This window comes from Poeciliopsis prolifica, unplaced genomic scaffold (genome assembly GCF_027474105.1).
Source record: "Poeciliopsis prolifica strain line A6 unplaced genomic scaffold, Auburn_PproV2 SCAFFOLD035, whole genome shotgun sequence".
Lineage (NCBI taxonomy): Eukaryota > Metazoa > Chordata > Actinopteri > Cyprinodontiformes > Poeciliidae > Poeciliopsis > Poeciliopsis prolifica.
In genome coordinates, this window is record NW_026562410.1 from 4,901,917 (window position 1) to 4,925,414 (window position 23,498).

Here is a 23,498-nt window from a genome sequence, read left to right on the forward strand (position 1 = left end):
CACTCCCATCCCAGTCAGTCAGTCTGGCAGGACGGACCCGGGAGGCGGACGGAGCCATTCATTCTTCCGCGAGCCGCGGACAAAACGTGGAGGAGGAGGAGGATGAAGACGGCCTGACGACGAGAAAAAGTCACGCCATAACCTTAACCAACCAAAAACAAACAAACAAACAAACAAACACCGACACTTTTAATTCAGACAGAGAAAGTGGAGGAGAACTGCGAGGCTCCGTGGGGATCAGAGGGCGTCTCACTCCTCACCGCTCCACGTAAGTACGCGCGTCTGAACTTTAACTTTCCGTCCGTGGCGACAATATAGACCTTTACTGTTTTTCTTTTTTTTTCTTTTTCAATTGGCGTAGATGTGGTCTTTTTTTTCTTCTTCTGGTCTCAGTGTGTCCACTGCGTGGCTTTTTGAAGGGAAACGCGTGGCAGGAAAGCCGAGCGAACTGATGCGATGCCAAACAATGCGGAGGCTGAACTCAACCGATCCGTCAGAACCGCGTCGGGGTTTTAACGGGACCGATACGAATCGGGACGACTGGAAACGATTCCCTGTCATCATAAGTGGGGAATCGTTGTATTTGTTTTCACGAATGTAAAACACGTAGATGTAAGCATGCATATATATACACCCTTTGAACTAAAGGAAAAAAAAAAAACTAAACAAATATGTATTTTAAATGCAAAAACTTAAGTTTTTTTGGGAAAATATATCAAGTCTATATGTGTATATTATATATGATTTAGTTCAAAGTCAACTTAAATCAATTGAATTCATTGCAACACAATCAAATAACATTGTTACCAAAAAGTCTTCAGATTTAGTCTTTTTTTTTGTTGTGTCACATTAAATACCTCAGATATCAAGCTTATTTTTATACTGTACAAAGACATGCTGAGTGTTTTCAAGATGCAACGTTCGACTGATTATTTCATTTACTAGGCTGAAACAATTTTTGTGCTTCAATTTAAGTCGACACACCCAGACCTGATTAATGCCAGACCTTAGAGAAACTGGACCTCCCTTCTCTCAGTTAAGGTCAGTCGATTCATTTCAAGAATACCTGATTTATCCCAATGGGAAATGAAATGTTGCCGTAACTCAAATCCGGTCAAAGAGTTGCTGTCTATGGTGTTGATACCGGCAGTACTGGGCTCCTGTAGCAGCAAATCTTGCTATGAACCTGAGGGAGCTTCTGACTGAAGATTGTCTCTGCATGACAATCTCCTGCCTGCTACGACATGCTAATAGCTCAATATCCAGGGAGCAGAGGCAATATCCCGCGGTAATACGTCCTGTTAGCACTGCTAATCTCTGTCTGGCCGTACGGTCAGAAATCCAGACAGAGAGGCGTTGAAAAGTTGGGTTGTGACCCTTTGTTCGATTGGAACTTCCTCCTTCTCTCTCCGCTCATTGGTCCTGCTCTCAGTCCGGGAACCTTTTCTCTCAAAGCCTCTGGAATTCGGGGTTGTGGTTTAGGTATCATGGGAGCTTTTGAGATGCTAATCAGCTGCTCCTGGTCACAATTCAACAACAACAAAAGTGTCACCCACTCAAGAGTCGCAAGGTGAAAACCGCCGCTGACCACAAAGCTCTCATCTCACGTCTCCCAAACCGGATCACGGTCTCCAAGACTTTTTTTTGTTGATAAAACTGGATTACATCCGACAGGAAGCAAACATCATGTCAACAATCGGGACACGGTGACTGACTGGGGTTGCGATCAACTTGCAGAAGCTGATAGAACCGCAAGTCCGGCTCTCTACCGGGACGCTCCAAAGGAAAATGTGAGGTGTCTGACCTTGAGCAGAGGAAAACTTGGGTTGTGAAGCAGGACAATGATCCAAAGAACACCACATCTAAATAGCAAAAAGAAAAGAAAAAGGAAAGTGGAGTGGCCAAGTTGAGGTCTGGAGATAAATCTAATTGAGATGCAGTGGCATGACCTTTGATGCTGAGCGTACAGCACAACTAGTTATTAAGTTTACGGGGCCGTTTCTATTTTTTTTCACACAATGACGCTCTTCCCCCGCTAAATGAAAATCCTCGTTTGAAAATGGCTTTTTGTACTGTCTCAGGTTGCCTCATTAGACAAAACCCCTAATAAGGCAACGGAAAGCTACTAATTTACCAGCTACTGCTTCATCTATGACACTTTAAAAAAAATAATTTGAAGTGATCCCCTCCAGGGAACGCATCATCACCCTCAAACACCTGCATGTGTCAGAAGGCACATGGACAGTTTAAGGTTGCTGGCTTCAGGAGAAAGTCTGCGCTCCTGACAAGGTGCGACCCAGATCTTTGTCTGCTTGTGGCGTTGAGTTTCATCGTTGACGTCTGTGAACCAGTGTTTGTGTGTGGAAGAGAAAGGTGTGCATCGACACTGCAGCTAATTGCTGGACTTTTGTCTTGTCTCTTCGCTATTGTCCCTCCTTGTTTTTGAATGGCGGTTAATTGCCCTGTTGTCACGTTTACTGCTGTGAAATTGTAGCACTGCAGCAGTGAAAATGTGGTTTCGCCCTTGTAACGGTAATTAGCTGCGACCTATTTGTGATTTCTTTGCTTAAGAAAGCAAAGAAAGGAAAGCAGAGGAGCGCTGATTAAAATCTGGGCTAATGATAACACGGTTAGCAGCTGGGAGAAATCTGAGATGGCCTGTTGCTCCTCAAGGCTCTGTGTTTGGCCAATTAAAAGTTCCCAAACTTTCCTTCACTTCACCCCACAGAAAAAAAAGGGTAAATACACACTTTTCTGTCTTTGAAGCAGCAGCCTAGACGTGCAGATCCATTTGATCTTCTCCTCCTTTCACGTGGTTCCTCAAGGCTCCGTGTTTGGCCCGTTAAAAACCCCAAAGCGTTTCTTCGCTGCGGCTCTGCCGAGTGCCGCTCTCCTCCACAAGAAAAGCACAGAGACGCACATTTCTGTCTCTCCAGCAGCAGCCTGGAACTGCAGATGCGTCGGAAAAAGTCAATTCTATCTTCTTCTTCTTCTTCTCCTTCTTCAAAGCAGGGAAAAGGGATTACCAACCTCCTCGGTGCAGATGATGCAGCCAGCGTTGCTTTGACTGCACTTTGCAAAAAAAAAAAAAAAAAAAAAAAACATGAAACAAACAGATTTTTAACTGCGATCCTATTCAAACAAACCGCATCATCTGCTTCTTTGTGCCTCTTCGAGTTTTAAGGGAAAGCTTTTGTCACGAGTCCAGGATCTTGGTTACGCTTTATGGGGCTGGTCAGTACACGATTCCGGGATGGGAGGCTATTTTTAGCGAATGATTTCAGCCAAATATCAAGCACTCCTTCGACTCCCGAATACCTGCGCACTTATCCATGCACGAGAGCAAGTTTTGTCGGGCGGGTTCACAGACGGAAATTAGACCTGGGACCCAACCGGCGGCTGATTGAAACCAAAACCGAGACCACAGTGTCTCCATGACCAAAGTGTGAAATCCACTAATTGAATGTCTGCTCCCCTGCCAGAAAGGTTAACCTAAACGACTCCAGTCAACCAGAGTTAAACATCTGGAATAGAGTTTTTGTTGTTTTTTTTAAGCAAAAGCCCCACAGTGGATATCTTTCCACTGAAGTGGACCTGATAACGTTCATCTGCAGCAAGTCTCCTTCAAAGTGCTGAGAACGAGACTTCTGCTCAGAGTTAGCTCTTTCTTTTTCATATCTGATTTTATTGTAAGCACTTCTCCAGGTCATTAGCTCACCCTTTGGAAGTGCTTTTTGTGTCAATAAAACAATTAGCAAGAGAGGCTAGCTTCCTTTTTCTTTTCTCATGGAACCTTCAAAACAAAGTTTTTATGTTACCCGTAGGATTGTTTATTTGGCCGTAAAAGTGACGTAATGCGAAGAAGAGAACTCTTACTAATCCAGAGTTGGGTCACATTACGTCAATTTTTTCAGTTTTTTTTTTTACCTCTTAAAGGGTCTATGAAGAGTTTTTCCATTGACCTAGTTGTTTTTCTTAATTGAATAACTTCATAGAAAGGACACTTGACCTCAGACATCTGAGACACATCATTTAGCTGTTTGGTTCTCGTCCTTTTAAACCGTCACAGTTTCTGCTCGGCTAAACTTAAACGCGACTTTGCCAAACGATCTGACGCAGAGCGGTTTGAAACTATCTTCTACGGTCATAGCATCCCGTCAAACAGCCGTCGTCAAACAAGCTAATAGCTACAGCTAGTAGCCTCACACAGGAATAGAAACGCTTGTGATTGATTGCTTTGGTGCTTTGGCCTCAACCTTTAAAAGGACAATTCTGACTTTATAAATAGTTTCATTTGCCGTTTCTATTGTTTTGCTTATTTGTTTACTTAATTTTTAAATGTCTTCCAGTTTCAGGGTTAAATGCTCATTAGAATTTAAAGTTTATTGATCTTTTGAGAATCAAAAAAACTGATATACCATTACATCAGTTGAAAATGGTCTCGAAAGAAGAATATTAGTGCAACGTCTTCTGGGACCATTTATCGTCCGGCAAACCAAAATATGACCTGGTGGCGGCCATATTGGATTTTGAGGTGAGGGTTGGTTGGCGACTTCTGACGTCCCAAGTCGGGATTTCAACTATCTAAATCACAACTTCCGCACACAATCGGATCACTGCGTCCGTGTGCGATGGCTCCATATAAACTAGCCAGCGTAGGAACAATGCTGTTGTGGGGAACGCCGTGGAGGTCAAGACCTCACCCTTATATATGTTACTTTGAGCCACCCGCTGTCAATTAAATTGGAGTCGAGTGCAAAATTAACACGACACAATGGGTATATTAACGGAGTGGGGGGATTTGTCACAACGAAATCAACCTGACTTATCCTTTCACGCAGTGACCTCTCCTCGTGCCCTCGTGTTTCTTTCCACGCACCGAGACGCTCAGCCCAGCCCTGCCAGCCCTCTGAAACCTGACAGAACTTTATTGCTCTCTGCATGCGTCCCCGCGCTCAAATGCAGCGCTCCAAGCCAGTCATGCGCGCTGATTAGATTAGGCGGCACTGGAGCTAATCACCCTTCCCTCTGCTATTCTTTACTACCCCCAGCCATTTCTTTTCTTTTTTTTTCCCCTCTCCTTGGACTTTCCATGTCCTCTGTACTCCCTGCGGTTTGTGGAGATGAGTCTCCCCTCGGCGGGGGAGGGCGGCGGGATACACATCTGCCTCCAGCGGCAAAGCAGAGCTCTGTTTACAGGGAAACCAGCATGGTGGGGTCTTTAGCGACAACAAAGCCTCGCCCGAAACTTGTCTGAAGAGAAAGCAGCGCAAAGTAATGAATGACTCGTGAAGGGGAGAAAGCTAGGGAGGGGCTTTAGGTCCCTCCTGTGGGGTGAAATGAGGAGAGAAAACCTGCGGTGGGATTTTTGCTTTTGTTCATTTGTAGAGACCCGGGGGTCAGTCTCTGGGGAAAGAACGGCAGACAGACGGTCGGTTTTGCAGCTGCACGCTCCCCTCCGTCCCCTCAGCGTTCTGTCTGCTCCCTGAGCGACTGCAGACTCGTTGAGCAGAACATGTTTGTTTGAGCTCACGTCTCCAGTTCTCTTTTCTGTTTTGGTTTTTGCTGGCAAGCACGGCGACAGACACGTTTGAATATTGATCAGGCCAGACCTGGAGTCACTGGAGTCACAGCTGTATGCTAATGATGGACGGGTTCCACCGGCCCACAATAGGCAGCCTGTGTTTGCGATGTGCGATAAGGCCCCATATGTGCGCTTTGGCTCGGGTCATGGAAACGGCTGTGGGAACGAGATAGCACCGAGCCGGGCATTGTGTCCCTGTGACGGATGAGAGCAGTCATGACTCGCTTCACGGCCGGCTCCGGGTTCACCGGCCGCCGCAAGAACGACCACCAGGAGATGATGAACGTCCAGCTCGTCCAAACGAGTACTGCAATGGCCAGCTGTCTTTTTTGGTGGAAGGGATTCAGCAACAACAGATTCTGGTTGTGAGGGTATATCTGGCCATCGAGAACGTTCTCAACGCCAAGCTGCTCAGAGTTAAACAAACAACTCGGCATTTTCTCAACCAGGAGGGGGATGTTTCCCTCCACCGGAACAACCATGTGGCTGCACAATTTGACACTTTGAAAATAAATTAGACGCTGATTTAAAAATTGGTTTCCATTGACCGTATGATTTTGGAATTTGACATTTGGAAACTGAACTCACTCAATGAAAACACGGCAATTTAGAAAGTTCAGGTATTTGATGTTTGCGGAGACTTTCTCTATTTTTAAATGTCACAAGCAAGTAAAATATTTGCTGCAAGACCAAGAATTCGCTTTTTATACCCAAACCTGATTTGAATTCATTGAATAAATTTGGCTAAACACAGCAAGTGATTTCAAAGATTCTGATTTTATTCACCCAAATTGATTAAATGGTGTTATATGTATGTATTTTTCCAATTGATACCCAGAAAATTATCAAAAAATCATTTGTAATATGCCAAACCTGCAGAACACTATTTTAAAGTTTCGAATGATTCCCACATCCTTTTCCAGCAACAAACCTGACCAGTTTATTCGTTCGGCTGAAGGATTGCATGTTCAGTTTATTGTTGAGTAGGTAAAAATATAGACTTATTTTGGCCCTCCAATCTTTTTGACTGGAAAACTTTGGCCTGTTTCACAAAAAGTGCTCTAAATTCAAAGACATACAGACAAGTCAGAACCGATCAGTGTTTTGTCTAAATTCTGCAGTATGGAAAAACAAAACAAAAACATATTTTTTTAAAAAAAGGAGCAACAGCTGGGTATTTTTGCTTTCTTCAAATCACGTCTAAATATGTTGGAATTTTTGGATCACGACGTTGCAGTCCAGCTGCCTATTTTATCGTGAGGCTTTCTCAAACGGATCCCTCTCTTGGCTCCCAGGCGGCTCGGTCGACATTCCTTTCGTTTTCGCTCGCTCTCCTACAGTCGGGTCCCGGCGCGGCGCTGTCCGCGCCGTCGGTGCCGAAGCGTCGTTCAACGTTGGCTGCGCCACGAAAACAATATCTGTCATTTGGAGAGGCAGACCTTTCATTATTTATTTTTTACATCTGGTAGCCAAAGGTTATTAACATGCTCTCTAGCAATTTATTGGCTCAGCAGTTCTCGGTTTAATAGAGGTGAGTCAGGCTGTAAAACAGGGCACTGGTTCAGCCTAATCCTGCTTAGTATGCTGAGTACACTTTCAGAAAATGACTAGGCGCCTCCTATTTGAAAAAAATACAATAAAAACTCATCTTTTTATGCATTGAGCATGTGGTTGAAACAACAGGATTTTCATTTAACAGCGATCACTTGGATGGTAACTGTAGTTGCATAAATTGATCCGTTTAATAAGCTATCTCACTAAGCTCATCTCCGTTTGTGTGTGTTTGTGTTTTGCTTCTTGTAGAACATTTGTGATCACAATAATGATAAAAAGAGCGTAGCTATTGTCATTTACCCCCAGTAATACCATTTGGAAAGATTATAACAATGTTATAAATCTAACTAAACCAAAGACAGAGTGTCATAAAAAGCCTGAGTAAAGCTTTCGTTAAATCCTTTATCACTTCCTTTCTAACGTCTTCCTTTATATTCCCTGAGAGCTTCAGTCTTGCTAACGGTTGCTAACAGCAGGTGAAGGTGACTATTTTGGTCAAGTTGAAGACGTCAATGCCGTTTTCCAAAAGATCTACTGTCACCGCCAAATTTTCAAGTAGCATTAGAATGAATGTTAAAAATTGGAAATTAAAAATAGCCAGCTAGAGCACATGTGTTTAAAATCCAGTTCGGCAGACAACGTGGAAACACGACACAATGAGAGAAATGCAGCCTTGTCCCATTCGAGCGCGTCCCCCTGCCAACATGGCCGCCTGCCCCGCAGACCGCTCACTCTTGATTGGTGGCTTTTTTTAAATAGACCTCCATTTGGCCTCCATCCATTAATCCATTCAGCCGTCCATCTGCCCACTTCTCTTTCATCGCGCGTTGGAAACATAGTTCTCACTAAGACGGCTTCAGAGAAAAACTTGAACGTTTTATTTCGCCGTTGTTTGCAGGCTAATCCTGGTTAGTAAAAGTTCAATCTTAGCTTGCACTCACACCTCGAAGACCCAGGAAGTGAAGCTGAGGCTAAGTTTAGAGCTCAAGGATTAAACTTATACCGATGTTACAATTAAGTTGCAAAAAAGACTTTATATGTGGCTTTATCTTGAACCAACTTACACTCAAATTTAAGACTTCTATGTCTTTAATTATATTCACCCTGTGTAATAAGATGGACTAATAAAGGTTCATAATAATCTTTTCTTGCTAGCTGTAGCATTTCAATAATGACCACATGAATATGTGTTATGAAAATGTTAATGGACTTTTGATCATTTCACAGTAAAATAAAGTTAACCTCGCTTATCCCTGTCAGGATATCATCATTACAAATTAGCTTTTGGATCTTCAAAGTAAAAGCACTTCCTCATGCCAATTCAGAAATTCAACATTCGCTCCCATTTAACAGCGGCACCCTTTTCTTTCAGTTTGTGACTTATAGGTGGGGACATGTTTCATATTTTCTCTCAAATGTTTCAAATGAATATTTGGCAGATTTTTGCGTCTCTCCTTGAAAATTACCTGAATCAGAGAGGAAAAAGAGAAATGACTGAACATCATCTAAAGCACAATGCAGTTTGTTCAGTCGACTCAAACGTGATATTATCTGGCGTGACCTACTTCGACGCAAAAACATTCATTGTTCTTCAAAATAAAAGCACTTCCTGAGTTATTCGGACGACTATAAACAGCGCCTCAACACAAATGAACAAATGAAGTTTTCGCGCGTTACCCTGGACCTGTGACTGGTGCAGTTTTATCCATCATCTTAACTGCGCTCAGCGTTACGTTTATTCTTGCCGGGCCAGGGTCGGGAAGCGTTCGACCCCGATGTGGAAACGCGTAACCTCTCCTCTGGTTGGCCACATTAAAACGGGTTTTAAGCTCGCTGGACAGTCGGACTCCGGATGGTTGATAGAAGGAGAGGAGTAGGAAAAGACGAAGAGGCTTTGTCTTTCAGACATAACACAATCCAGTGAACACGAGCCCGACCTCACACTCACACGCACACGTACACATCCATGCGTGGGTGAGGAATAATTTCATGCGCGTCTCCATGCGCGCGTATGAACCCTGGTGCTTGCGATGTCCGTCATCATGTCTGGCGTCCAATCTGGAGAGTTTCCCCTCCGGTTCACATTAAGAGGTCGCTCATTACACCTGTCTTATGCTATACAGAGAGAGAGAGACTGACCCCAGCGGCGACCTCACCGCATCTAAACACACGCACAGCCTGTTGGAGGGAATCGCTTCTGCTCCAAGTGACAAACGCACACCAGCCTGGCTCAGCTGTCTGCTGTCTGCTGTGCTTCCCGTTGAGCTAATAGGCTAATCTGGGGACCATGAGGTGATGTCATCGCTCCGTGTGGTTTACAGGCCCGACACACTTACATGCTTGCAGGCTCGTCATCGGCGCACATGCACACACACACACACACACACACACACACACACACACACACATGCAGACATGCACGGAAATTGGATAGTTTGGTTAATTGTTGCATTAGCGCAAAGTGTGTAATCATTGTGCGCCTCAGGGAGTAAAACACACCCTGTATTTTTGGTTTACAGGCCCAGAGATGTTGTAACACTTCAGCTGGTGCGATGGTGTTACGTGTAATTTGTTGAAGGTAGGAATTAGAGGCCAGTTGAGTGAACGCAGTCCAACACTAATTGTGCTTTTGAACAAAAATTAGAGGTGTTCATCGATTGATTTTACGAAGCTAAGTAGCGTCTATGGTCATATTTTAATTTTCATTTAATTTCATTAGATTTTTCTATTTAATCCGGTCAATAATAAATATGAATAGTTCATGTACTAAAAAGAGAAAAAGAAACATGTCTGCCCTCTTCTCACGTGAAAAGAAAATGAGCTATTTATCTCAAAAGATTGCTACGCATTTTAAATACACAAAAAAACACACTCATTCAACTTGCATCGCTTCACTTTCTCAGTAATGATTTGAAAACTTCTTGTAAATATGTAGACAGAGATTTTGTTTGCTTTTATCTGAATCCTGGAAAAATCCCAGTTCCTCTGACGTTGCATCCGTTTTTCTCTTTTTACAAATCTGCTTGGAATATTTCCATATCATCTCGATATTCAAAGGACTTTGAAGTTCGACTAATAATTTGGCTTCTGTCCTGTTGGTCTGAAGGAAACTTAAAGATCTTGGCTTTAAGACAGATTCTTTGCTGCATCTCTACTTGGGAAGTTTATTTTGAAGGAAAGAAGGAAATAGCTGTTGAGTCGATTGCTGTGCTGACAGAATCAATGCATAAAGACTGCAGGTCGACTTTTCAAAGATGTTTGCGGGTAAATGCAGGAAGACTTGGCTGAGCAAACTGGATAATTCCACGAAAGAAGTCGGATATCTTTGCTTAAATCAGCTACAAAGTTTGCAAAGGTCTTAGCCGACAGATCTGAGAGCCGTCAGACTATATCCCACTTCGCCGTCTGGGTTCAGCCTTCACAGTTGGGTGTCAGGGCTCAGAAAACAGTCCGCAGAATGCGAGCGCGCCGTTGAAGACCTGGTGTGAACACAAACCGGCTTTGTTTCTGCCTCGCCGTCGCCGTCACCGGGGCAGAGCTTTGCCCCCCGGACTCCGAAGCGGAAGCCGCCCGTGGCACCAGAAACTCAACAGTTTTTCCTTTTTCTCTTTGAAGCGCTACTGGCAGAGATTTCAAAGCCCCTCTTTCTTAGAGTTGGCTCCTAAAATAATGCAACCCAGCTGCTCAGCTGAGCAGAACCAGGCAAAACTTATTACCCTCGACAGCAACTGATTTTTATATATCCTTTTTATGCTTTACCTTTACTGCTTGGACATTCCAGGCCGTTTTTTTTTTTTTTTTTACACAACAATCAGATGAGGACTGCTGTTTTGAACTGAATGGTGTTCAAACCTATCGGTTGTGTCTTTGTTGCCAGGAACCCAGTTTCTGATGTTGATGCAGCGCCAAAATTTATGATTACAAGAAAATGTGAACATGCCAATAATAATCGGGCCAGAGCCGGTCAGTTTGGTAGAGCTTTGCGCGGACCCACATCAGTCTTATGATGGGAGCTCTTATGTAACACAAATCAGACAAACATCTGTTGTGTTTTGTGTAAGAGCAGATGTCGTCCTTTGGACAGTAACTAAAGCCCAGATTTAACTGTTCAATGTTGTACTAGTGCACTGAAACAAATGAAACAATAAAACTATAAAATTGAGAAAACATTTTCATTAACCGACAGAAATAACAATGGTCATTCTTATTTCTGCCACTATTGACAGAAATAGGTATAACTAACTAAATGGAACTACTTTATGTGCTTCTAAAACTAACTAAAATACACTGCAATTATAGATTCGGTGTCCTTTGGTTTTGTGTTTATGAATTTATCCACTAGCCTTTTTGAACTGACATTAAATAATTGAATGCATATTTTGAAAATGGTATTCTTAGGGTAGGGTTAGTGGTACACTGTAATACTTTGACCTTTTTGAATTCCGCAAACAAAGATTAAAGTACGAAAAAAACTAAAACTACTACTGCATCTAATGAAAACTAAATTAAAGCCAAACAATATTTACCTAATGATGACTAAAGATTAGCAAACCCCCTCTGGAAGCTAACAAAAACTAACTGAATTAGACAGACAAAATAAAACTAAACTGTAATGAAAAACCCCAAACTATCAGGTTCACACACAAGCCTGATCGTCGGCGCTCAATAACCAATCACTCGCCGGCTCGTCTGGCAATTTGTCTTAATTGCTCGCCCTTAACGTCGCCAACGGTCCTGGGAGAAGCGATGCGGCCGCTTCCTGACACCTGCGTGTGCGGCGGACTCTGACCTGAGGGATGAAGTATTTTAATGAGAATGCTCCGTGCTCAGACTCACATGCCTCTGATTACAAACCCACAGACCCAAACGGGCCAGCGGAGGATGGGATCAACAAATAAAGAACAGCTTGTCGTGTTTTCTTTTCAACCTTGCCAGACACGGCGGTAACCCATGACTTCAATTGGAGAGTGTCCACATTTGGCTCCATCTTGTTTGTTTACGGAAACATTTGAACAGTTTAATGTTTGGGATTCGACGTTTGCTTTATTTTTCCATTGCAAATGTGCGCAAAACTTTTGTGTCGATATTCCGCTGTTGTCAGAAAAAGAAGAAACACAATTTCGCAATTGGTGCGTTTCCACTAAGTACATTAAATGTACTGGTTTGGTGCAGTTAAAGTTCATCTGATAAGTCATTTCAAATCATCATCCTGCCACTTCCTGCCGTCTTCTCCCCGGTTAGTAACATCCGCTTGTTGATGCGAAAAAAGTGTTTCCACCACAGTTTTTTTCTGGCATAAAAATCTTTTTATTGAAAGTGCCTCGTTTCCTTTTAACAAATGTATTTTTGTAATTCCAGTTTGCAGAATTATATGGTGAATGCAAACGCGGCCAGTGAGGCGCAGATTCAACCTTCAGCCTGGTAGCTCAATGCTAAATGTAGAAGATAATTCTTGAACGACTCATAATAAATTCTGAAAACAAACAGAATTTTTTTGTCCGGCATATTATTGAAACATGTCGTCTGACTTTAAAGAGAAGTCAGAGAAGTCGTATTTGGGAATGACGCCACCGCTTGGTGAACAGCCTACAGTTGTACGGGGCTTCGTCCGGTCCAGAGGACCCCAAAGATCTTTACATATCATCCAACTATTCATGCTCACATTCAGATGCTGATGGTTGTAACCTGCTACACTGTAGCCACAACGGCCCTTTTTGCAGAATGACAGAAACAAGGCTGCCATGCACCAGTGGAAATCAGAATAAAGGCTCGTTCCTGGAACATTGGTGTCGATGACATATTGATTATTGAACTTGAAGAACCTCCAACTTTAGAAGTTGTTTCCATTGAATTTTAGTTCTGACACTTTTTGTCCAACAGTGATAAGAGAAACTGTGGAAATGTAGAGTAATTGTCAGTCCAGATTTGATTGGTTTTAGTATTTTTGACCAGTATTAAGAGTTCATCAAGTGTATTTCAGACTTTTTTAAAACCTGTGACGTACCGTTTTGAGTAAGCAGTGACAGAACTGAAAAAGATGCCAACTTTATCCATTAGCCGGCTATGTTATTGATGGAGTTCTAAGAAACCAATGGGATATGTTTAGTTTTTTTTACCACAGGTACAGATTGAAACACGTCGTCTTTCGAAGACTCCGAGTCTGTCAACACAACAAAGGAACTTGGTATTTACTTCCTTTCCCTTTTCAAAATAAGAGGTTCAAACATAGATGCAGTGTTGATGGCTTACTTGTACTCCACCGTAACCTGGAACTCAAAAATGTCATCATCCTATGACTTTTACCGTATGGCGAACCCAACGGCGATTGCTAATCTTTCAAATTGTGCTAACGGAGTAACTCTGTTATTAAATGTGCTCCGTAAAACTACTTCACTGAAAGAAGGCAACCCCTTCCAGTCAATTCCCGGTTTCCAAAAGCCCTTAACCACTATAAGAAAGACCCTTTTGTGGTGAGCCTGGCTGAGGAGAACATACCTCCAGTTCCCACATAAGAGTCTATCTCCAGCTGTGGAAGTGGCTCGGCAGCTGAACTCCACCGCCTGGTATCCAACAGCTCTGACCGAGAGGCATTGCTGGGTTTTATGCACATTGGGGCATTTTCTGGCATCACTTGAGAAAGAAAAAATAGTAGTCGAATTGTAACACTCGGAAAAAAATCCTCTCAGCTGTGGCAATTGGGAATATAACCAACAAAGATTTACGCGGCCGAGGTTCCCTTGAGGTCAAAAGTATGCTCACAGCACATGGCGAGAGGGAGAAAATAGTCTGCAATTATCTTATTTTTCATTCAGACTTTGCAGCAGTGTCCTTTTGTTGGATCCGATCAGTAGAACGTGCTTTCTTTCTGCCTGCCTCCTTAATGACAGAAAATGGCCAACTAATGAACCAAATCACAGCCAGCGCGCTATCAGTGTTGGTTTTATAATTGCGTGACTGGCGATTTAGAGCCCCTGCTGGCACCGGTTTATTGGCCTAGTTAATGTCACAGTTCTCTGACAGAAGCTGTTGTAAAAATAGTGTATTATTCAAGATTTTTGTGGTAAAACGGTGTTGGTTTTTCCACTGTATGGGCCTTTTTTGTATTGGTGATTGGATAGATTTTGGTCATATTATGTTTGTTAATTCTAGCGACCGGCTTCGTTTAATTATTCTAACAGTATGTCTGGATAAAGACCCTTTTCTTCTTATTTCTTCTGCTTAAAAGCGTTTAAGGGATCATTTCTACTTTATAATTCAACAAATATATGAACACAGTGCAGATATTAGTAATACTGAAAACAACAAGGCAGTGCAGTTTATAAGCAAATAAACTGGCATGCATCTGATAAAAGTGTCTTTAATTCCATTATTAGAGTTTAAACTAGATTTGGAACAAATGACATGAGGCTTGAGTTGGACAGAAAATATTGTTTTTACCTCCTAATATCACCTCTGCTATGACATCACAAATAAATTACTTGTTAATGGACTTGTAGTTTGAAATTTTTCCAGTTTTGTCCAATCTATTAAACTTAAAATTGGTTGTACAATATCTAGTAAATGCGTGAGTGGATACAATATTGGGTCCACATTTCAGAAATAAATTAAGCCAAGTCATTCGGCACCACTTTTTTGTGTATATTCAGTAGAAAAATATTTAGATTTACATAGCAGCGGCAGTCAAAGTCTCTTCTTTAACCTCTTGAGCGTGTTAGCGGATTCATGAATAATTGAAAAAAACACTTCCCCTCTGCCGTGTTGTCCTGATCATTTAGCAGCTGCTGTTTTGGCTCTGCCAAACCGTGTGCATGGCTCTTGGGAATAAGTTGTTTCCCCATGTCTCACTGCTGCTGAGTTATGGCGAGTTCGCATGCATACCTTTTTGCAGATGATGTAAGCAGAAGCCAAGGACAGATTAGCGAGATATCCTAAATGGCTGGATAAACGAATATGTTTCACACTGTTGAGCTTAAACAATGGGGTTGTGTTTTTTTTTCTGTTTTTTGCTGTAGGAATCAATGACTGATTGAACATTTCTTTCAACCAAGTGTTGATATTGAGTTATTCCCTTGAGACGTTCTTCAGTAATGTTCATTTGTTGATTTGTCAACAAACTCAAGTGACCTCTTTCACCTGAGGGTTAACTCGGCTAAGTGCTTGTTCTTGGCGGACGATATGCTTTAGGAGACTTCAGAAAGTCTCGCAGAATGGGAGGAAAGCAATCGGCCATTAGTTAATTAACTGCAGCTTCACATTTGTGTGCAGCAGGGAAAGTAACTTGAATCTTCTGGTGACAACAGAAACATGTTTGTGGCTTTCTGTAAACCCCACTTTTCTTTTGTAACATTCACTAGCTGTCGGATCGATTAAGACAAACACTTTGTTATTACTTGGTGCTTGTTGGGTTCTTTCAACTTTGTTCGCCTTTTTTAAAATCTTGGAAATTATATTTTGTTTGGCAACACTATGATAAGCTACGAACATCCAGGTGACACACAACAGGCTTACCATTTATGAGAATCCCAGAACCGTAATGTTCACTTCTGGTTTGGGTTTAGTTTCTCTGTCAGTTCATGCCAAAGGTTGCTCAATCTTCCACAACAAGCTGCTACCTTGGCATCCAACATGTTGCAAAGCAGTGGATATGCGACAGTGAGTTTGTAAGCTGTGACGATTTTTTATAAATTTCACTGGTTTCAAAGTCACAATAACACAGATACAGTTCCTTTCTGTAGAACCCGTGTAAAAATACATTGTATATTTAAGCTAGCACACAGCAATTTCCCTCCATCCAACATGCACTGTTTTGTAATAATGTTCAGACTTTCACTCTAATTTTATGACTTTTACATCATTTTGAATATTCCAGTCAAACAAAATCCATTAAATCAAAATATAAACAACAACAAAAAAAAAAAAACACATTTCTATTAGCTAGCTCAAAGTACGGTGATACAATACAGAGATGTTAGCCGAGTTAATATTTACTGGCAGTATGAGCAGACCTGCTGGGTCCTGATGTACAATTTAATAACAGATACATTTCTAAACACATTAAAAAACTGCAATATGCTGTTTACTTTCGGTTTTGTTTGCTTTTATCACCAAGCTCATGTTTTAAGCTGTTGAATTCTCCACAACAGTTTGCTGACCTAGCCTTTTGCGTGAGAGGCTAACACAACTTTCAGGAGTTTGCTTTATTTGCAGCTATTAGAATCTGTTTCAACATATCAATAGAATAAAAAGTATTCAGAAAAAAAAAACAAAAAAAAGCAACTAAAATTCACCGCGCTGACTCAAAACATGGTGAGCTAATGTTAAGATGCTAGCCTAACTGGGTCAGAGCAGCACTGCGGGCTCCTCAGGATCATTTTGGTACCGATGAGTCACAGCAGCTTTAGATTTATTTGGAATTATGTCTTTGGACACCAAATCCATATAACTTCAACAACATGTTTTATTTTGGCCTCATCCAGCTCACGTTGTGAGCTGCTAACTTTTGATACCACGTGTTGCAAAGTGGAACCGACTGTTTCTTTAAAAGCAGATGCCTGCTGTGGCTGGAAACGATTTGACCTGCGATAACTGAATCCAAACAGTAAATTTGTGAAGCATAAAGCTGAAACTTACTCATAACTGAATAAGGGAAAGACAGAGTCGGGCTACAACCTTCCATTGGTTCATCATCCCTGTGGGGCAGACCTTTCAAACTACATTCAATCACTTTGTTTTATTGGTTTAACAATATTGATGGAAACTGATTTAAACTGTTCCGAAGGGGCCGTCTCAGCATTTTGTAAATTAAATGTGACCACAGGCCTACTTCTGTTGGACGCCGCCCTGTTGGACGCCGCCCTGTAGTCTCGGTACAGTTTCGACTAGTCTGTTTTTAGGACAAAAACAACGCATGCGTTCGCAATGAAGCTAAAACTACGATTTAAGCTAGTAGATTTAAAGTTTTTGCTCCATGAATCTAAAGCTGCAACTTCACACCTCGCTTCCTCACAGATCCAACGCAAACTTTTACGTTGCGCTCCACATTATCAGCGTCTGCTCGTGTTTTTAACGGACATGCGAAACTGTTTAAGTTTCTCCAGGTGCAGCTTCTTCCCTGTGACATGTTTAGTTGGAAAATAGCAGTGAGCAATGAGAAAAGGATGCTTGTTACTGCTGGAGCGCCAGCGATGACTAAACTGTTGGCCTCTGGAGATGGTATGGTTTTGTCGTTTGGACTCAGAGCTCTTTTCTCTCTTCAGGTTGTGCAGCATCAAGAGACGAGACTTACATCATCTGGCTTTAGCTGCAGAGATTTGCCTGCTTTCACTATCAGATTCCACACAAAAGGTTGGTGTTTCGCCCTCTAATTCTCTGTTAAGAATTTGTAAAAATCTGAAAATAAATTCATCGGTTGTTGCCAAAGCACAGTTTTACACTGAGGATTTTAGAACCCTTACGTTTTGGGGAAGGAGTCAACTTTTTGAAAAACTCACAAGCTGCATTTTCATTGACCGTATACTTCTGTAAATTGGAATGACCAAAATGAAATTTGTTTCATAGAGACATGCCAATTTTGTAACAAAAAAAAAGAAGATGTTTTTTAATTAAAAGTTTTTGAAAAACTGCAACAGAGACACTTTTTCACATCATCAACTGGATGTTACTACCGCTGGATACAATGAACAAGATAACAGGAAGTGGTAGGATGACGATGGTATCATGGCATGTTTTTCAATGACTTGTCACATGAACAAACTGGCCTGTGAGTCCAGAGTAAAGCTTTTCCTTTGGAGAAAGACGATACAAAGGCAAACACAGCTTCCTGCTATTCTTGTGATGATAATATTGGGGTTCCTGACACTTCTTCCAAGTGGAAATACCATCTGTTCCCATGGCCTCAATGGTTCCAGCACATGTTGGCCGACATCCGTCTGCCCACAAGGTCTGTCACTTACAATCAGTCCAAACTCAGACTGTCAACGAAGACATTGTTATTGTACTAAAGGCATTTTGTCATAGCGTCTTAGCAAGTGGGATTGCACCTAGCCATGAAGGTTTCCCAAGGTGCATTTCATTGGAATACTTTCAATATGCTCCATGAAAACGTTTGCGAATGACCCGGGTTTGTGTTCCTCAGCAAATTCTGCAAATACTGAACCGCAAACAGGCGGGAGGGACACTGTATTTGGTCACAGTGGCAAGGATTATGATAGAAAAAGAACCGCATTAGCTTAGAAAATCAACAACACCCTACCTATTGCTGAGCATGGTGACGATGGCATCATTGATGTTTTTTTGTGTTTTTTAGCCGATTCTAATGCTCTGCAAAAGGGATGGAAATTATTGTTCAAACATCAAAACTCTGAATTTGATGCGTTTCAAATCCAGACTGTCTGAAGTTTGTTTTCAGTCTGTTTGTTTATTCCTCGTTTCTCGTGAAACCTAATATTTTACACCGCCTTGCAAAGCAAATCTAATGACCCATGTAATGCGACTCGACTGGGACTCCTGCACTCCTCGCTAAGGCTTCAAATCAATCGTGTGCATTTATCTGGCGATTAAGGAAGTAGTGGGGAGTGTTTTTGAAATATAGAGTGAAAACAATGGAGCTGGAAATAATGAGCAGGGCCACCTGTGAAGGCCATTGAATTGGAAACCCCCCGGCTAACATAACAAACAAGCTACTAGTTTGTAGCTGTGGCCTCAGAGTAGGGAAACGTCGTGTCAGCAGCTCCCTTCCTGTTATCTCGTCCAGTGTTCTGGTTTTCTTCTTCATCTTATTTCTGCCACTATATGTCACCCAGGTGATACCTTAGTTCATGTATTCATCAAATCTTATCAGCTCTCTTCAGACTCATTTTGCGGTATCATCCAATCTGGACAAGTTTCTGTCAGGTTTTCGTAAAAAAGAGCTTGACTAATTCGACACTTCAACACTCGCGTCTTTGTCCGCAAGCCATTGTCTCACTTTACTCCCCCAAAACCAGCCTAACAATAGCAACACACTTCTCCTCTGCTCACATCCCCATCTCCTTATTTGTCCTCATACCTCGTCTCCCAACGTCTTCTTGCTCTAGAGTTTCTTTGCTGGGAGCAGGGATAACATCAGAAAGAGAGAGAGAGAGCGAAAGTGTTGCCAATGCTTTTCAGCAGTGCTTACTTTTTGATTTGAAGCAGAGGACCAGGTTGAGCCTAGAGTGACCCCCTCTCACTCCCCAGGAGCGTTCGGATGAAGGAGGCTCAGAGATCTGCGTTTGCGGGGGAGTTTAGCTTGTTTTGTGCTGTTGTGGGAAACTCCGCTGGGAGCAGGAAGGTCAGAACTACGGGGAAGTTAGGATTAAACTTCGCTCTCCCCTGAGCAGAAAACAAAGGGAAAACAGCACGTAAAGGGCCAAACGCTGAGTCAGTCCAGCTTAGTGGAGTGATTTTTTTTTTCCCCCTTTCAAATTTGGCCCTGAAAAATAGGATTTAAAGTGGAAGGACTCTTTTTGTTGTTTGTGGCCCCCTGAGGGCAGTAAGCAAGGCACAGGCAGGACTGGTCACAGCCCAGTATAATGGAAACAGTGATAGACCTGAGGGCCTCCAATACTTTGACTCCTTGACATCAGGGAGTGTTTGGGGTCAGAGCAAAGATGTGTCAAGAATTTCTTAAAGGGGCAGTTTTATGTGTTTTCCAGACACACAGTGACATTTTATAGCATTGGTTTTTACGCCAGGAGTAGACATAAGAAAGGCTGTAGATGTTAGCTTCAGTGGTAATGCTAAGACGGTTTCCACTGTACATATCAATGCATAACCTATGAAGGTATATCTGGTTTTTAAGCTTTTAAAATAGGCAACTATAAGCGTATTTTGGGTGGCTGTTGTGTATTTTGGTCCCAAACCCCCACTGTAGATGTGTTTTGCTGATGAGGCGTTACCTAAAGTATTGTTTGAACCCAATCAAGAGAACGTCAAGATGTGTTGGTAGGTATTTCAAGGAGTTATGTTTTTCCTTTTTGCCATCTAGCTTTGTGTCCCATCGTTATCTCCCTCGCTCTCTTCCTATCTCTGTGATGGATGTCTGTGTTGCTGCTGCTGCTGCTGCTCCACCTCCTTAACGCTCAGCTCGCACATCACAAGTTGATATGTAGCTGTTCCCTGATGCCATACAGATGGTGTCAGAGTGGGGAGAGGCAAACAGCAGAACGATCCCCGGGCAAGAAGTCTCCGGGACCTTTCTCCGTCTGTGGCGGAATTGGCTGACCACCCACTTTGAGGCCGGAGGGGAAAAAAAAAAAAGTCAGATGGTCTTTTGTTTTGTGCCTCCTTCCTGCGCGGGATCGTTGGACTGCGCGTGTTTTCGGTCAGTGTGAGGAGATGAGGCATTGTTGACCTTCCTCCCTCAGAGGCTCATTTGAAGGTTCCCCGTCTTTCCTCCCCCACCTCCTCCGCATCCCTGAGGAGAACGACTCCTGCTCCCTTTCTCAACCGCTCTGACATACAGTCGGTCGGACTGCAGCAACAGATGTGTTCAGGGGAGACAGTAACCATATACTAAAAGATAAAAGAGAAATATTCATGTCCCCCCCCCCACTTAGATCCATGTGTGCAGTTTTTATTATGTACCGTGTAACTATGCACTGTAAAACAAGACTTGTGGGATACTTAAGATTGTTTTCTCTACACGTCCTCCAACTATCCCTCACAGTCAGAGGTGTTTTTCCTTTCTCGCTCCTCTGTGTTGGACGGGTACGCCCCACACCTCTGGCAGGTGTACTCCCTAAAGGCGCGGAAAGCTACACCGTGGGTCTGTTCAACACTGCTCTCTTTCTTTCCCACGCTCCTGTCCTGCAGGGATTTTCTCACCTTTGACACATCTGCACGTTTATGATCCAGCCGTGTTCCGTTGTTAGTTCATAAATTAAACACGGTGTGCAGATAGCACTCCCACGCTAAGATACGTTGGACTTTACCTTCTATCGACAGGAGAGTGTAGCGTGAAGAGCTCTGTTTGAAATAAATATGCAGTAACTGCTTTGAAAACAAGTCTTATTATTACTATTGTACTATGTTTTTCACATTTACCCAGGTTGAGTTGGAGGATTTTCTTTTGTAAAACCGTTTTTGCTCAGGTTGTCACCCTCTGATGTGAAAATTACAACAAGACAGCTGAGTAATGAAGTACAGATTTCCTCTTCACTATTTCAACCAAAAAAAAAAAAAAAACCCTTTTGAATTCAATAGACGACAGAGGCGCAAAAAGATGCTAATGCTAGTTCTAAACTGGATGTGTCCAAATCCAGAGGCAACGTTCTTGGTTGACCTCATCGACTGCAAATACCCAAACCGAGCGGCTTGAACGAGAAACGCAACTAAAATCACACGTGAAGAAATGTTGCGGACGTTCGATTACGTTCAGATAGACGTAAACGGGAAACACGAGAAACACAAATTGACTTATCAGTTGCCTTTTGTGATGTCACCAGTGACACATGGAAGCGTGATTGTGGTGGGGCATATTTTCATTAGACAGAATAATTATAAATCCATAAATATATATATATAAAAACCCACCTGACCTTTATATGTGGTTCGCTAGGTGGAAAACTACACATTAAGTGTGTAGTTTGCCACACTTTATGCGTGAGCTTAATTGATTTGACAGAAAATTCTGGCGAGTGGCTTTCAATTATATTTACATCTGTGAAGTTCTGCTCTGTCTGTGCGCAGCCCTTATATAAATATGGCTTTATATTACTATACGAAAAACATGTGCATTCTGAATCACTTCTTTTCCTGTAACAACAATGATTAAAAGGAACATCCAGCTCGGCTTGATCTGCAGGTTCAGTTAGATTTTTCTTCTTCTTCTCTCCGTCTGTGTGTGTATGTCAAACATCTGTCTCCGTGTGGCGGCTGATGGGTTCTTGACGGGGCCAGATGTGCTGCAGCAGCTTCCCCCTGCGCGATTCAGACTCAACTCGGACCTCCGTGACACCGCAGACGTGTTGCGCCGAGGACTGGATTTGTCGCTGCGTGTCTGTAACTGAAGGCGGGGAAATTGCCAAGCAGCGCTGAAAGGATTCACAGCGAGGACATTCACTTTAAATTAAGCCCCGGCAGGATGGCCCACGGTCCCTTTGTCGCGGTTGCTTTGCTGTTTCAGGAATTTGTAAAGCAATTGTCGTCCGATTTCCCTTCTCAAAATAAAATGGAAACTCTGTAATCTCTCTGAGGAGTTCATGACTGAATCGATCCATATGGTTCCATAAATCCTTCTTGCCGCTCCGTTTCTCGGTGTCCTCGGGGTGGCTGGGCCGCGGAGTGATGCAACGCAGGCAGACGCATCTCCGATTGAAAACACGTGGCGATAAAATCCTCATTGAGATATCTGAGGAATGTCCGGAAATATTGTTTCGACACGGGCCACAACACAGCTTTCGGTTACGCTGGTTTCAATTTTTGTTCTTTCTAAAGTGTTTTTTTTTCTTCTGATTTGCGCATAAATTTGGGATTGGGTATCCAAAAAGAAAAAAAACAACTAAATTTACATTAGCAATACCATAACAATCATTTTCATCATGTAAAGAGTGCCATTCGTTTGAATTCGTTCCCTCTTGGTAAGACTGCTGGGGTTTCTTCTACAGACTGGAATCTCTTCCTACTGTTTGCAGAATAGCTCAATCTCCATTGAAATAGTTCAAATAGGTCCTTGTCGCAGATTTTCTATTGGATTTAGGTCTTCGCTATAACGCACAAAAAATAGTTTGACCTGAAGCAGTCCAGAAAATAGCTCTGGCTGTGTGTTTAGAGTCATTGTTCTGCTGGAATTTGATCCTCCACCTCAGTTGGAAGACCCGACCCGAGGCGCTGTGTCCAAGCCCGATCTGACCCCTCCGACTTTAGTTACAGGCCCAACCCAGCAGCGTAACGTCCGTGTTTCTAGCTTTAGCTTAGCTTCTTCCAGCTCCGTTTTGCAGCTTGTCGTAGCTGTAGGGTGAGTCAGGAGCGGAGACATGGTACTGCAGTGCGATGCGCTCGTTTCAGTCCGATGATCTTCTGCACCCAACTAACCCTCATCAAGGTTTATTTGATCAAGAGGTTAAACTAACTATTCCTCTACTTGGACTGCAATTAGTAGATTAACACAACTTTACATCGTGCATTCTCGTTGGGCTTTCTTTGTCCTGGATGTGCAGCCTGATCTGAACCTGGCCTGAATTTCTGTTCGGGTTCAGTTCAGGACATAAATCTAAACTAAATCGCTTTCTTCTTTATTAGGTTGTTTGCACTTTGATTTAGGGGTATTAAAGTTAAGAGGCCTGAACACTTATGCAGCACTTACCCGAGTTTTATTTGTAGAAAACAATGAAAGCTATGC

General features: G+C 42.6%; 1 protein-coding gene across 2 annotated transcripts in view; it reads left to right on the forward strand.

The window, feature by feature from the left end:
• lhfpl2a (LHFPL tetraspan subfamily member 2a) overlaps positions 1-23,498 on the forward strand; it is a 40,963-nt gene continuing 17,465 nt past the window's right edge. Inside the window, exons 1-2 of one of the 2 annotated variants that reach the window (XM_055052472.1) lie at positions 1-268; positions 17,395-17,482. The gene's annotated coding sequence lies outside the window, so the exon portion shown is untranslated. The remainder of the gene's footprint in view (positions 269-17,394; positions 17,483-23,498) is intronic. The other variant, XM_055052474.1, reaches the window with a different exon arrangement.